The sequence below is a fragment of the Argiope bruennichi genome, chromosome 3 (assembly GCF_947563725.1).
Source record: "Argiope bruennichi chromosome 3, qqArgBrue1.1, whole genome shotgun sequence".
Classification (NCBI taxonomy): domain Eukaryota; kingdom Metazoa; phylum Arthropoda; class Arachnida; order Araneae; family Araneidae; genus Argiope; species Argiope bruennichi.
In genome coordinates this window covers 67,352,570-67,366,690 of record NC_079153.1, presented here as the reverse complement: position 1 = coordinate 67,366,690, position 14,121 = coordinate 67,352,570, and positions in this window count along the sequence as shown.

The following is a 14,121-nucleotide window of genomic DNA, read 5'->3' as shown; positions in this document are numbered from 1 at the left end:
GAATAACTTTTAAGTCTACTGCTGAAATTTCATCAGTAGAATGCATATTTGAATTATCATAAATAAGTATCTGGACATTATAATGCTTGAAGAGAATTTCATATCTGATCAAAGATATCAATTAAACCAAAGATACTAAGATAGATAGATAGATAGATAGGTTTGATTAATTTATAAATAAGTATCTGGTCATTTTAGTGCTTTAAAGAGAATGTTTTGTTCTCAACTAGATTTGTTTAAGCAGAGAAGTATCAGTCTCAGTAAAGAAACAAAGTCTAATATTCTTTTCTTGTACTTTGAAATATTTATACAGCCAAAATATTTAATACATATTTTTATTAAAACAATTATAGAGACTTAAAAAATTCATAATATCATGCATTGTCGTGACCCTTAAGTTATTCATGCACATTGAAACTGCTTATAATTACTGTTTAATAAAAATGATGCTTAACTTATTAATCATAAAGAAAAGATATTTACAATTTATAATGCTTCTGGATAATTTTGTTTATTACTTAAAAAGTGAGAATAATTTCTATATATTAAACATGAGCTGTAATAAATACCAAGTACAAATTAGTGTAGAAAATATTTGATTACTGATATATTTAAAATTTATATTGAATAATGCTTAAAGTATGTAGATATTTCACAATATATTTATATGTATCTTATTTGATTTATTTTTGCATTTCAATGAAAACTTTCCTCTTGAACTTAAAATGGTGTTATATGCTTATAGAAATATTTAAGACAGAAAATAAAATATAAATTTCTACACTACATTTAAATTATCTTTCATTGATTGCAGCTTTCTGCATGGAATGCTCAATATTAAAAAAAGAAAATGAAAGTAATCTTAAAAGAATTTTTTGACTGTAGTTGTCCAGTCTGTTATATAAGTAATAATGTAAATATATATTGTTGGTAATTTATCAATATCTTTTGTGCTTTAACTGTCCAGCAATAGCTTATTAGCAATAATATCTTGTAAATGGGAAATTATTTTGGAGTAGATACCTAAAACTGCCACGTTACTATCATACTTCAATAAATGTGTAGCCTTATAAATGCTTTAAAGCATGCTCTCAGTTTTTATGTAACTTTGCATTAAATGTATTCGTTTTTATACTTTAAGCTTATATATATCTATAAATGTTTTTCTGCATGGTATTCATTCCTTTTGCTTAACCAAGATAATTTTATTGCTTATAAATTTTTTAATGATTTCATGCATTTAAAAAATATGAGATTTTGTTATTAATAGGAAGGAATAAAGTTATCTTGGCATCTGTTTTAATTTATTGAGTGAAATATATTTTACCTTGTTTTTGTTAGATTATAAAATATATTTTTTAACATTATATGAGTTGATAAGTGTGATAATATAAATAAATATTCTTTATAATGTGACTGTTTTCCATTATTATGTGTGCTTATGGTGTGCATTTTTGTATCTTCTGTTTTTATATATTATATAGAACCATTAAAATTTTATTTTGGAGTTTTTATATCTAAGTTATTGTTTAAATTTAAATATTCTATTAAATATAATGGTTAATGCTTTTTTATTGTTTAATTGAATGTTGTTAAAAAAATTGTCATATGCTAACATTTAAATTTACGATTGAATCTTTCTATAGTTAAAAAATAAATTTTGATTTTACCAATAGGATGTGTAGATTAAATATATTTTGTATACTGTGTAATTTGAAATATTATTTTTAATAGTTATATATAATTAAATTTATTTTAAAATCAATACTTTGCTCAAAAACTTAGAAATGTAACTGGATGAGATATTCTAGTTCCCAACTATTTTATTAAAATCTGATAATTGAATTAATAACCTTATAAAATAACTTGAATTTTGAAGAAATGTGTTTTTTTTAGTATCTGTTTTAAAATACAGATTTTGCATTTAATTTCTTTTTTGTTCTAGTTAGGAGTCTTAAGAATCTTAAGCATTGTTTTGATTTTAAAATGTCGCATATCTTTTAATTTTGAAATGAAATCTGAACTTAAAAAAATATATATGTATATGTCTTGAACTAATGAGTTGTTCTTATCTTCTTAGGAGTTTTATTGTGAAATTTATGATACTTTGTCTGTTATTGTGTATCTCATTTAATATAAAAAATTCTTTATTATTTAAGGATTTTTTAAATATCTTTTGATTTATGTAAGAAACACTATTCTTTACTATATTTGCTTTTAAATATGCTAATTTTTTCATTAATTTTGTTTTAAAGCAAAACAAAATAAATAGAAATTTAAAATTAAAGCAATTTTCATGTAAATTATTATTCTTTTCCCTTCTTTATATTGAAGTATTGAAGTCTATTAAGTATTATATAGTTACAGTTATAACTCTGAACATTATTTTTTTTAATTATACATTTCAGTTTTTCTTTATTTTTAAAATTTAGCCATCATGTTATTTTTAAAAATTTGTTTTGGAAAACACAGTAAAATATATTAAATTTTGAATGTTTTTTTTAAAAATATTTTTAAAAGCTATTTATTTAGATTATTACTGCTTGTTAGAGATTGAAATTTTGTTTAGTTTAACATTTATGGAGTATGTTGCTATTTCAAATGCATTTTAAGGGATCTTTTTATCAGAATGTTGAATTATTCTGCCTTGAACTATTTTCATTGCTATATATGTATATATATGTTTAAAATGTTTTTGTGTAGATTATCTTTATGCTATCAGTTATTTTTTTTAAAATTATGATTCAGTTTGTGAAACAATATATATTTTTTAATCTTATTTAATCTAATATTTTTTAAATCTAAGAAAAATTATTGCTTCATTTTTATTACACATAAAAAATGCTTTAAAATCTATTATCAATTTTTAGAAGAAAAAAAAAAGATTTGTATGAAGAATAACTCATTTACTATTACATAATAAAAGGTTTATTCTCTCCCCTCTTTTTTGTGTTTTTTTCTCCTCTCCAATGCATTTACCTATTCTTAATTTTTTTTAAAAGAGACTATTTTATATACATGATTAATGTTTAAAGATATTTTTATAATTCCTGACAAATGTGTACATTCTTTGTATTTTATTTTTAAAATTCAGCAGTTAAAAATTGAAAGTTAAAATTTAGATCATAAAAATAGTTGTTTAATTCATGAAAATAATTATGTATTATTATGTTTAATCAAGGCATATTATTACATCTTAATTTTTTTATTGTACAGTTTTTCGAATTTATTTTTTTAATTCACATTAAATCAATTATTTATTTCAGAAGCACTAAATTAAATTTTTATTATATGAGAGAATTTTTTTTGTCTAATTATGAAATGTATCAGGACTTCCTTGAACTGTAGTAAAAGAAAATGTTCTATATTTATAACATAATACTGCATATATTCTTTTTTGAATCTATTTTCAGTTTTTAATTTTTTGTTTCAGCTCAAAATTTATCTGTTGAAAGCACAATTTTATGTATGAATCATATATGATATTAAAATAAATATTTATGTAGAATACACTATTATTTACTATATTAGCTTTTAAATATTTTTTTCATTTATTTTGTTTATAGGGAAAAAAAATGGAAATTTAAAGTTCAAGCAATTTTTATGTAAGGCATTATCCTGCTTCTTTTTTCTCTATATTGCAATAACTTATTGTGTAATCACTCCTGTGTATGTCCACATACATGATGTTTTATGGTTTCCTTGTTACTGTTTATTATATTTGTAATGAATCACTGTGATATTGTTTATATTTAGATAGACAATATTATTTATTGTATGAAAATAGAGTGGTTATAGAATTACTTTCTTAGATGCTGATGTATTAATCTTTCCTGTCCAAGATCTCTGAACTTTTGTAGTCAAGTGTTGTCTTTAAAATGTTCATTTGTCTAGTCAGAGTTACTTCATAAAAATATTTTATGTCTCAATAAAAGTATATTTATATAAAACGATCATATCGTATATTCTGTGATTTTAGATATACAGCAATATATTGTAATAAATTGACTTCTCATTTATATTAATTATTGGTTGCGTAAAAGACTTATAAAATTTAATGCCTTTGAAATATTTTTATTATCAAACATTCTGCTTTCTTTTGCAGCAATGATTTTTCAAAACATTTATTTTAGTATTATGTTTAATTGGAAATCTGATGCCAATTTTTGTATTTTAATGATGCTCAGGAAATGCACACTTTATAAATTTACAATGTATATAATCAATTTAGTTTTTTGAATTGATTAATAATTTTTACATTTGTAAGTGCATTCTTAAAGTTGTCATTTATTATATTTAAAAAAAAATAAAATTTTGTTTTATTTTTCAGTTTTTCTTATATTTTTTGGATGAAATAATTGCAGAAATATATGCATATGATAAATTCATCTATAGCAGCACCTTTAAAATTACCGCCTCTTTAAAATTCAAAGATAAAAATACTATTTTGCTGCATATGTTTCCTCTCCCCTTACACTTCTAAGATCTAATTACCCTCACTTTCGCTATTTGACATTAATCTGTCCTTAAGAATAGCATCGCTTGTATAAGGAAAGCGAATCATTCTCATTTGGAAAGTGAAGCTACAAAAATTTGTTGCTTCCGTAAATGTAGCTGGTCAGTCAAGATTACTCCCAATGGAATGTGGGCACACCATGCCTTTCCTTTACCCCGTCAGTTAAAACTAATTATTCTAATGGGGTGGTGATACTCCATGGTATTCTTTTTACCCCCTCGATTAAAGTTGATCATTCCACGCCAAAACTTTTCATCAATTTAAAAAAATAGTCGAAATTATCATTGTGTGCTGTGGCAAGTTGGGTATCCAACCCTTCCTAATTTCCATCGTGCCATTTGGTTTGGGAGTTCAGTGAGTCGGTGGGAAGAGATTTCTAGTAAATGTGAGGGAGGAGAGAAGTAGTATACTCTAGTTAAACATTCGGGGTCTTGGTGATCTAATGCTGAGATCTCGGTATTGGGACCCTATGATTCCTGGTTCGAAACCTATTCCATGGATAACAGGATCTAGTGCGTGCTAATTTCATCGGGCCAAATATCCTCTCGCTAGTGTGGCGCGGGGATATAAAGAGGGGAGGTGCCAGTTCATGTATCTTCCTCTTTATCTGAATGCGTCTGAAGTTTACTAGGTCTGTCCTCCAAAAAAACTAGTGGTGCTTCAAAGTCTTGCGTTGATACAACTAAAATTAAATTAACAAGAGTTTATACCAAAGGTCTGGAAATGAAGATGGCTTGATTTTAAGTCAGTTTTAATGGATAGACTATAAATAGAATGAAATGCCGCCACTCCATTGGCGTTATATTGAATTATTATAAATAATCTGCTGTAGAGTGACAGAACTGGCAGTTTTCTGTTATTTAGTTATCTAGAGGAAAAGAATTCCCTTTTTTTTGTACATAAAGCTTATGTTTTATTTTTGTTTCCGGTCCTTCGACATAGAGTATGTCATTTTGGTTAATGATCATTGATCCAAAACAAATCTTGAAAGTGTTTTCTAAAATGAAAGCTTCTATCTACTATAAGAATGATAGAAAATATTCAGCTGAAAATTCTTCTTCACTACTTGATAGTTCATATCCATTAAAATTCTCATTATAAAGAATCATTCATAGTGACTCATTTAATTAGCTTCTGTGCTATAAATAAATTCAGCAGTTGTTAAGTATGTTATAAGCGTAAGTATGTCAACATAAATAATTCTGTTTTTAAGAAATTCGAATGAATTTATGATAAGAAGATTACCATAATGAATTAATCTATTGCCAGAATGTATTAAGACCAAAATTGACTTAAGACCTTCTGGTGATAAATTATTGAATTGGGGTGTATCTTTTGTCTTGCCAAGTAATATAACAGCGTTTTAGAAATTTATCTTCATTGCAAATTGAGTTATTTCGGCTCGAAACTATTTATTCAAAAAAAAAAGAAAAAGAAAAAAAAGCAGAATTTGAAAGTAATAATATCAGGTATGACTTTCGATATTCTGGAAGAAATGTTATCGCATTCATCAGTGTAATCATTCTTGCAAAATGAAAAAATCTTGCCTTCATTGCAGCATAATAAATTTATAACTTAAAATTAGGAAATGATGATAAAAAAAATTTGCTTTTCTTATCTTTATTTTTAGATCATAAAATAATGAGTTTAAAAACAGCATTCTTTTCGTTAATTATGAAGATTTCATTAAATACTTAAAATTTCATAAAGGAAATAGTTTTTGTCAAACTCATTGTCTTTTCGAAATGTTTTTGGCAATAATATGTAATTATGTCTCTGAATGAAACACAAGATGGTCGTTTTAGCTCATTAGCATCGCATGAAAAATTGAAGGAAAGTAATGAATTCTATTATGGTTGTGCTCTGAATTAATATTATTCAAAAAATGGTAGATTAATGTGCAGTTTATTTAGAAATTGTGTTTTTCCCCAAGTGAAGTGCAATTGTGAACATATTTCTTCTGCAAATGTTCTAGGAAAACAACCAACCTCCATATATTGGAGCTATAAAGTTAAACTCTTATCTTAAGTGGCACTTAGATTTGTAAGATCGACATGACTAATAGAAGTTTCACATTTCAATTTTATCATTAGTTTTTGATTCATGAATTTAGTACAGTAGACTAAGTGAATGTGAGCAATAACAAGACGTTGAATCTTTCTCGTTTGTTGAATTTTCATCATAAGAATCCAACTAGGAGGAAAAGGAAAGACTATTTTGATGTAGTTTTGTAATAAAATTGAAGTCTTATTTTATCTAAAGTTGAGTGCTTTTTCTCCATTACGTATGATTTTCTTGTTATGTTTATAATAATTATCATTGATACTTTGATTTTCAGATATTTATCATAAACATAGCAGCAAATAATATTTCATCTACTGCTAATAGTTAATATTTTATTTGTGTTAATCTGTTAAGTGTTAATATTTTTGGTAATGTGGTTAGCAAGTGGTGATATTTTAAAAAAAGTTTATTTTGCATTTTCTATTATCTGTCCGTCGTTTAGCGATGGTTATATCGGATAATATATAAAAATCAAATATTGTGTTATAAACGTTATGCTTAAAAGATGATTGACCCAAATTTTAATTTTAATCAGTAAAACGATAATTAGATATATTAAGTTATTTGGGAAGATTATGTGTTTCAGTTGTAATTCATTTGAATTTTATTTCTTTTTGGACAGTTTTTATTCTCAATTTAATTTATTCAGTTTTAGTTTTTGTGGAATCCAATATCTAGTGAAATATGTGTTCCATTTAAATGATAATGATGATGAACGATTCCGTTTTAATTATGCATGTAAGAAGATAGTTTTAATAATTTTTATAATAACTTGAATAGTTAAAATTTAGACTGGATTTCGATTGTATAAATGTATCGATTCTATTAAAAGGCAGTATGAAAGATTTAAAAAAAAGTCTTTTCAATTTAAAATATTAAAATATAGAAACTGCACGTTTATATTGTATTTTTATAACATTAACGTTTCACGATTTTCCAGCTCTCAGAGATTGAACTTAATCTTCAAAAACGAAATTCATCTTTTCGAAGAAAATTTATTCAGATTCTGATGATTTTCATTTTACATTTCATTTTTTTTCATTCTAATGATTTCCTGTCGGAATGATTATTCCAGCTTCTTTTGTATTAGTTTTTAAATTTTTCGCTATAAAACAATTCGTACTTCAGATGATTGCTGATTAAACCTTTCAAGAACGGAAAAATTTCCACTGAAATTATTGCAAAAGTATTATTATTATTTGTTGGGTAACATGCAACTAAGGCATTAAAAACATTAAAAAAAACGCCTTTTGGTTACTCCAATTATTAAATATAGAAGCAATATGCTCTTCATTCAGAACTGTGATATTTTTTTGTAGTTATCCTATCGTTCAAGAATATTGTGTAGTTGACACTTTGACCTTCAGAATTTGCAACCACATATCAATAGCTGTCTTTACTCTTGAATTAATTTATTCTGAACCTTCATTAATTATGGTTGGTTTTATTGTGTCTTTAAATCAGGTGCTGGCATTTCAGTTTGGTTTGCTCATTATCTTTCCGATTTTGTGATTGTTTTCATGTCTTGCATGTTCCGCTTTCACTTTTAATTCTGAATTGGCAAATTAAAAAAAGTTAAATTACTTATTGTGTAGGATATGGTCGAAAAACTGTGACAAAATACATTTTGGTACAAGGATCCATTCTCGTTGAATTTTGTAAAATTTTTTAAAGTATCTCTTCTTTTACTTGGTTATAAGGAACATAAAACAGCCATCATTTGCCTACCACTGGCGCTTTAATCCTCTATTATTCAGAATTTGGTTCTAGAATATATTGAATGTGTCGCGATTTCCTTACAGCCCAGATCTAGCTCCATCTGATCTATTCTTGTCCTTTCATTTGCAATTGAAAATATAGACCCGAGATTTGACTGATTAATGACCATTTGGAAGAAAGCAGAGATGGTTCTAAAAGGATTTATCTAAAAATAACAAACGCATCTTGCCGTGTATATCAAACTTGAAGGGGATTACTTCGAAAATGACCATATAAGTTGAATAATTCTTGTTATATTTTAGGAGTAATATACGTATTCTCAATAATTTTTTATTTGCATTGTAGTATTGTGCATTTTAAATAGTGCATGTGACCACGTATTGTATTAAAAAAAATTATTTTGTTGTAGAAAGAGACAAAATAATATCTTTTTTAATTTGTTTGATAAAACATACTTATATTAAATTAATTATTCAGATAGAGGGGAAGGGGTCTGAAATTTAGGAAACTGAGCTGTGTTTCAATTCTAACCATTTTCTTCTCATTATAGTTGTTTATAAAATCATCAATTTTTTAAAAAAGTATGATTATGATTTGATACTCTATGAACTGAGGAAAGTATCAAATATTTACCGATTGTCAATTTTTGTGGAGAATTTAGCTTTCTGTTCTTTGAGAAAATTTTTAATTGGCCGATTGAAAAAAATCTTAAAAATGCAATAAGAAAGTTATATTTTTAATTACAATGTTTCGGTGTCAATATTTAATTGGTAACACTGTGCTAATGATTACACTTAATTTTTAAAATATTGAAAATATATATCGAAGATTTTTTTTAATCAAATTAATAAACTTTTCAAAGTCCTTAAAATCTAAAAACGAATGCAATATCCGATTACGTGAAAATAATTTTATTATAATGACCATGTAGTCTGTAATATTAAAGTAATTGAGCTATTCAATGTAGAAATTGAAAATTTTAAGTTGTGAAATATAGTGTGAAGGAAATAAAAAGAGGATTCATATCAAATTAAATCAATATTTTTTCTTCGTTATTCATTAAACATGCAATTATTAATTTATAATAATTTTATTTATGTGCTTAGAAGACGAAAAAGATTATAGTAAATATTTAAGAAGTGTGGATTCAATTGAAACAAAATACAAAATACGTTTCTGGTCAAAAAGCACTGGTAATAGAAGTAATGGCATAATCAATTTTTGCTTGTTTTTAGAGTTAACTATTTTCTTGAATTAAATTTTCCCTTTAAGTTCACAGTTGTATGGAATTTTGACTTTCACATGTTATTCAGGATTTAGTTTTTGTAATTTTAACGATCTAATGTTAATCTGTAGTATCAAGTGTACTGAGCTAAATTGCGCTAACAAACCCGTTTGATACTATATAAATGCAATATAAACTGAAGATATGTCCCTATTTAAAAGTAAGCAAAAAAAAAAAAATAACAACTACTGGCTGTTTTTAATTTATTTGTATTTACTTTGATCATACATATTGCAATCATATCGCTTGGTACTTTTCTCCTACTTTATAATTGTATTTGTTTTTAGAAAATTGAAATTCAGTTCCTCAAAGCTAAGCTGTAGTACTTTTATTCTGTGATTCTTTTTGTACTTTAAACACAGCATAAAGTATTACGTAAATTTTATTCGTAAATTATATAGTATATCTATTTTTTAAAGAGAGTAACTACTATTGGAGAAGTATTTTATTAGTGCATAAATATGGATAATTGACTTCCTAACTGTTCTATATTCTCTTCGATCTAATATATTATCATATATAGATAACATCAACCATTTTGAAAATATTCAGTCCTATGGATTCAACTAATAATCCATTGAGTATTTGAAGTGTTTTGTATTATGTATAATGTTTGCAACGATTATAGAGTCATTGTATGATTTATTATATGTTCATATTATGTTTATGAAGCAAGAATTCGATCGTATTTGCAAAGTACGATGATTAAAGGGTTAATGATAAAACGAGCGATTTCAATGTAGAATTGAGTAGCCTATGTGTTTAAAATATTTCAATTCGTCTATACATACTTTATTAATAAATTATTTTTTAAAGAATATGTTTAATACGGGCCTTTTTAAAATCTTTAATAATTTTTTAGCTTAATATATACAGCCTTTAGAACGTTTAAGGATGATGTTGATATGTTTTACTATAAAGATTTAGTCTCATATTAAGTGATATAATCTAAACTATTTACTTTTGATAGCTGATGGACTTACACTTGATTTATTATAATGCTGAAATAGAATATACAATATATTATATCGGCAGTGACATGAATATATTTTATTGAGTATGCCATACATGTTATATGACTTGGATATTGTTAATGCCATATAGTGATACTACATTTTAGCAATGATTTGCTAATTAAGTGATGATTTTGTAATGTGACGGATTAATGAAAATATGATTTTTGAAATCTTCACAATCTCTGCAGTCTTTTTTTTTTATAATTGTACATAAATTTTAAAATTTGATAATTATCTTTATTATTTACTTTTGCTTTGTGTAATTAAAAAGTAAATTAACAAATTTTTAAAATCTTTCTGTACAAGTTTTGATATTTTATTCCAGCATTTAAATTGGATTTCCTACAAGCATTTAAATTCCACTTATTATAATTTTGAATTCAACAAATGGCCAATTATTATTTTGCAGTTTTATTTAGAATAAAACCTTTTTTATAAACAAGAGTCGAGGATTAATCAAAAGTGTTTTTTATAGTTTGAAATAAAAATGAAAAAAGCGTCTTACAAATTAATGATTGAAAATTTAACAATAATTAAAGATACAAAAACTAAATATTGAAGGTTTTCTGTTTACTATGACTTATTAAAGGATAATTATTCAACACACTTGACACATGTGTTGACATTGACACTTATGCTATAAATTGGCGAGATCATTGAAAACTGTCTTTATTTCTGTTATTTTTTTTTGAATAATGGATATTTTATTACGTTTTTGTGATGAATAGATTAAAAAATAATAATTTATCTGACTAGAAACACAAAACAAGAAAACTGTTTGATATATTTTTTTCTATATATAGTTATCTTTTCACATTTCAATTTAGTATTGAAATTGAAATTTAAAAAAACTTTCAAAATTTTGAATTTAACTTCTATGAAATTTATATATATATATTACTAGAACAGATATTGCAGAGAAGTTTGTATGAAAATGTATGATAAAAAAATCTGTTAGTAAAAATCAGTAAAATGTATTATTAACATCAGACTTTTTACAGCTTTTTCGAGAGTTTTGGAAAATAAACCGATTTAAAATAATAATGGATTTTAAAAGATAAGATATTAATCATGAGAAAAGAAGATTATCTGAAAATTAAAAAAATGAAGCCAAAACTCTTTGGGAAATTAATAAGTTTTTTGGAAGAACTTATTCCTCTATCCAAAGAAATACATTTCATCGAAATCTAAATTTATTATCTTAAAGTCACGAAATGGACATCCTTATAAATTGACTGTATGTAAAAAAATACATCTTTTAAGTCCATATATCTAAATATTAGGATTGCTGCATTTCAAATAGTATGAGAAAAAGTTTGAAGAAATTCTTTATGATCATAATGAAATTTTAAAAAATACGGACCATGCAGCTCACAGAAAACCTCGCGTCTCATCTGTCAATAAACATAAGCATTTAGATTTTAAAAATGGACATGCTGATAAGCCTTCACATTAAAAAAAATGTTTTTTCTTTGACAAGAGCAAGCTTTGTATCTTTGGCATAAAATTAGTGTGAAGAAAATAAGGCACTGTTTTCGAGAAGCAGAATGTTATGCCCACAACATTCTGCTTCTCAAAAACAAGTACATAAGTGAAGGAGTAATGTTTTAGGGGTATATGGCAGCCAGTGACGTGGGTCGTTTAACCTTCATAGATTCAACATTCAATCATACAGGTTGTTTAAATATTTTAAAAGAAAATTTGAAAGAGAACGCAAAGTATTTGAATTTTGGAGATGATTTTTGACTTATGCAGGACATTGATTCTAAACATACTGCTCACAATGTGAAGCGTTAGCTGTCATACAATATCGAAAATCTGTTGCCTTCTTTTCAACAATCACCGATCTTAAACCCTATTAAACATTTATAGGACTTATTGGAAAGCGTTTTATGTTAATAGGGCACAACTTCGGAAGATATGTTGAAAAAGAATGATTTTTAGAGAGTGGAATAATATTTCTTCCGAAGAAATATCCAAACTGGTCAATCTAAGCCTAAATAATGGATAAAAGTCTTTAAGAGTTCAACTAATTATAATCCATTCAGTTTAATTTATACTCCATAGTATGATAATTAATTTTTGCAACCATTTTTTATCTGCACGCAATTTTCTTATTGCAATTTATGTTTTTAAAAGTTATTTACTTATTAAAAAAAGTAATATATTTCCGAAATTACTATTAAAGGTTAATGAATTGCTTAAGGAATATAATAAATAAAAATGGAATTGATATCGTTATTATAATACGATTTCTTTTAATTTTTGAATATTTGCTATGTGTTTGCATTCAGACTTTTCCGACAAGATTATGCATGCACACGAATATTTTATATCAAATTGTTAATTATACACGCATATTATTTATTAATAATCAAGAATAAGAAAGTATTGCATTGATTCCAGAAGTTTTGCCATAGAGTTCAGTTTCATTAAAAATATTTTCATTAATGCCTATAAAGCAATTTAGAGCTTCAATTCTTTCCGTTGATATAGCAAAGTCAATGAATGATATATTTATAGTAATGGCAAAAAATAGTAAAATATATTAATATGGTTATATATCAATCAATTTTGGTTTTTTATGTCTTCACCATATTATTTATAAAAAAATATTGAAGATTTTCAATGCGCACTTTCCTTAACGCATAAATTGTTGAAAGTTACAATCGCCAATTGCACTTTCAACAATTGCATCTGTGGATAATCGATCGTAATAACCAAAGAATATTATCCCCCAAAAAATAGTTTTTCAGAAAAATGTACACACACACACACACACACACACACACACACACACACACACACACACACACACACACACCACATTCGTGGCATAAAAATTAAATCTATTGGAATTAAGGGAAGAAGATTGGTTTGATTGCGTAGCCTCCTCGATCGTCAGATCTTACTCTGTGAAATAATTCCTATGGAGAAGTTTAAAGAAAATGATACATCGAATCTCATTTACTGAAAAAGAGATTCAGTTATCCTTCTAGATGCTCTCCGTTTCTGTGGATAATCGATCGTGTGTAATTTAATATTATACGGCGTGTATATTATTTTTTAAATATGTTCGTAAATTATTTTGAGCGATATTCCATTTAAATATCAGTAACCATTTGTATGTTTAATGTTGTTTATTTACCATACACTTGATTTGTCATTTTTCTTCATATTTTTCCCTGAAAAAGGTTTCTGAACTAAACAATTTTCAACTGAAAACTGTTTAGACTATCTTTCTTTTTATATATTTATATAATTCTTTTGATAAACTTATTGTAACACTCAATCTATTGAATCCAATCTATTTGAATGTGTATGAATTAGCTTTATATTAAATTTATACATAGTTTTTTAATGAAAGAGTCTGGTTAGAAAGTAACATTTCATAATTCCCCATACCAATATAAGCAATCTATCGATGTTAAAGCAATTCATTAATAGTTTCATTTAAAGTTTTTTGTTTTATATTTTAAATAAAGTTTATCTGGTAAAAAAAGTAAAGAACCACTAATGAA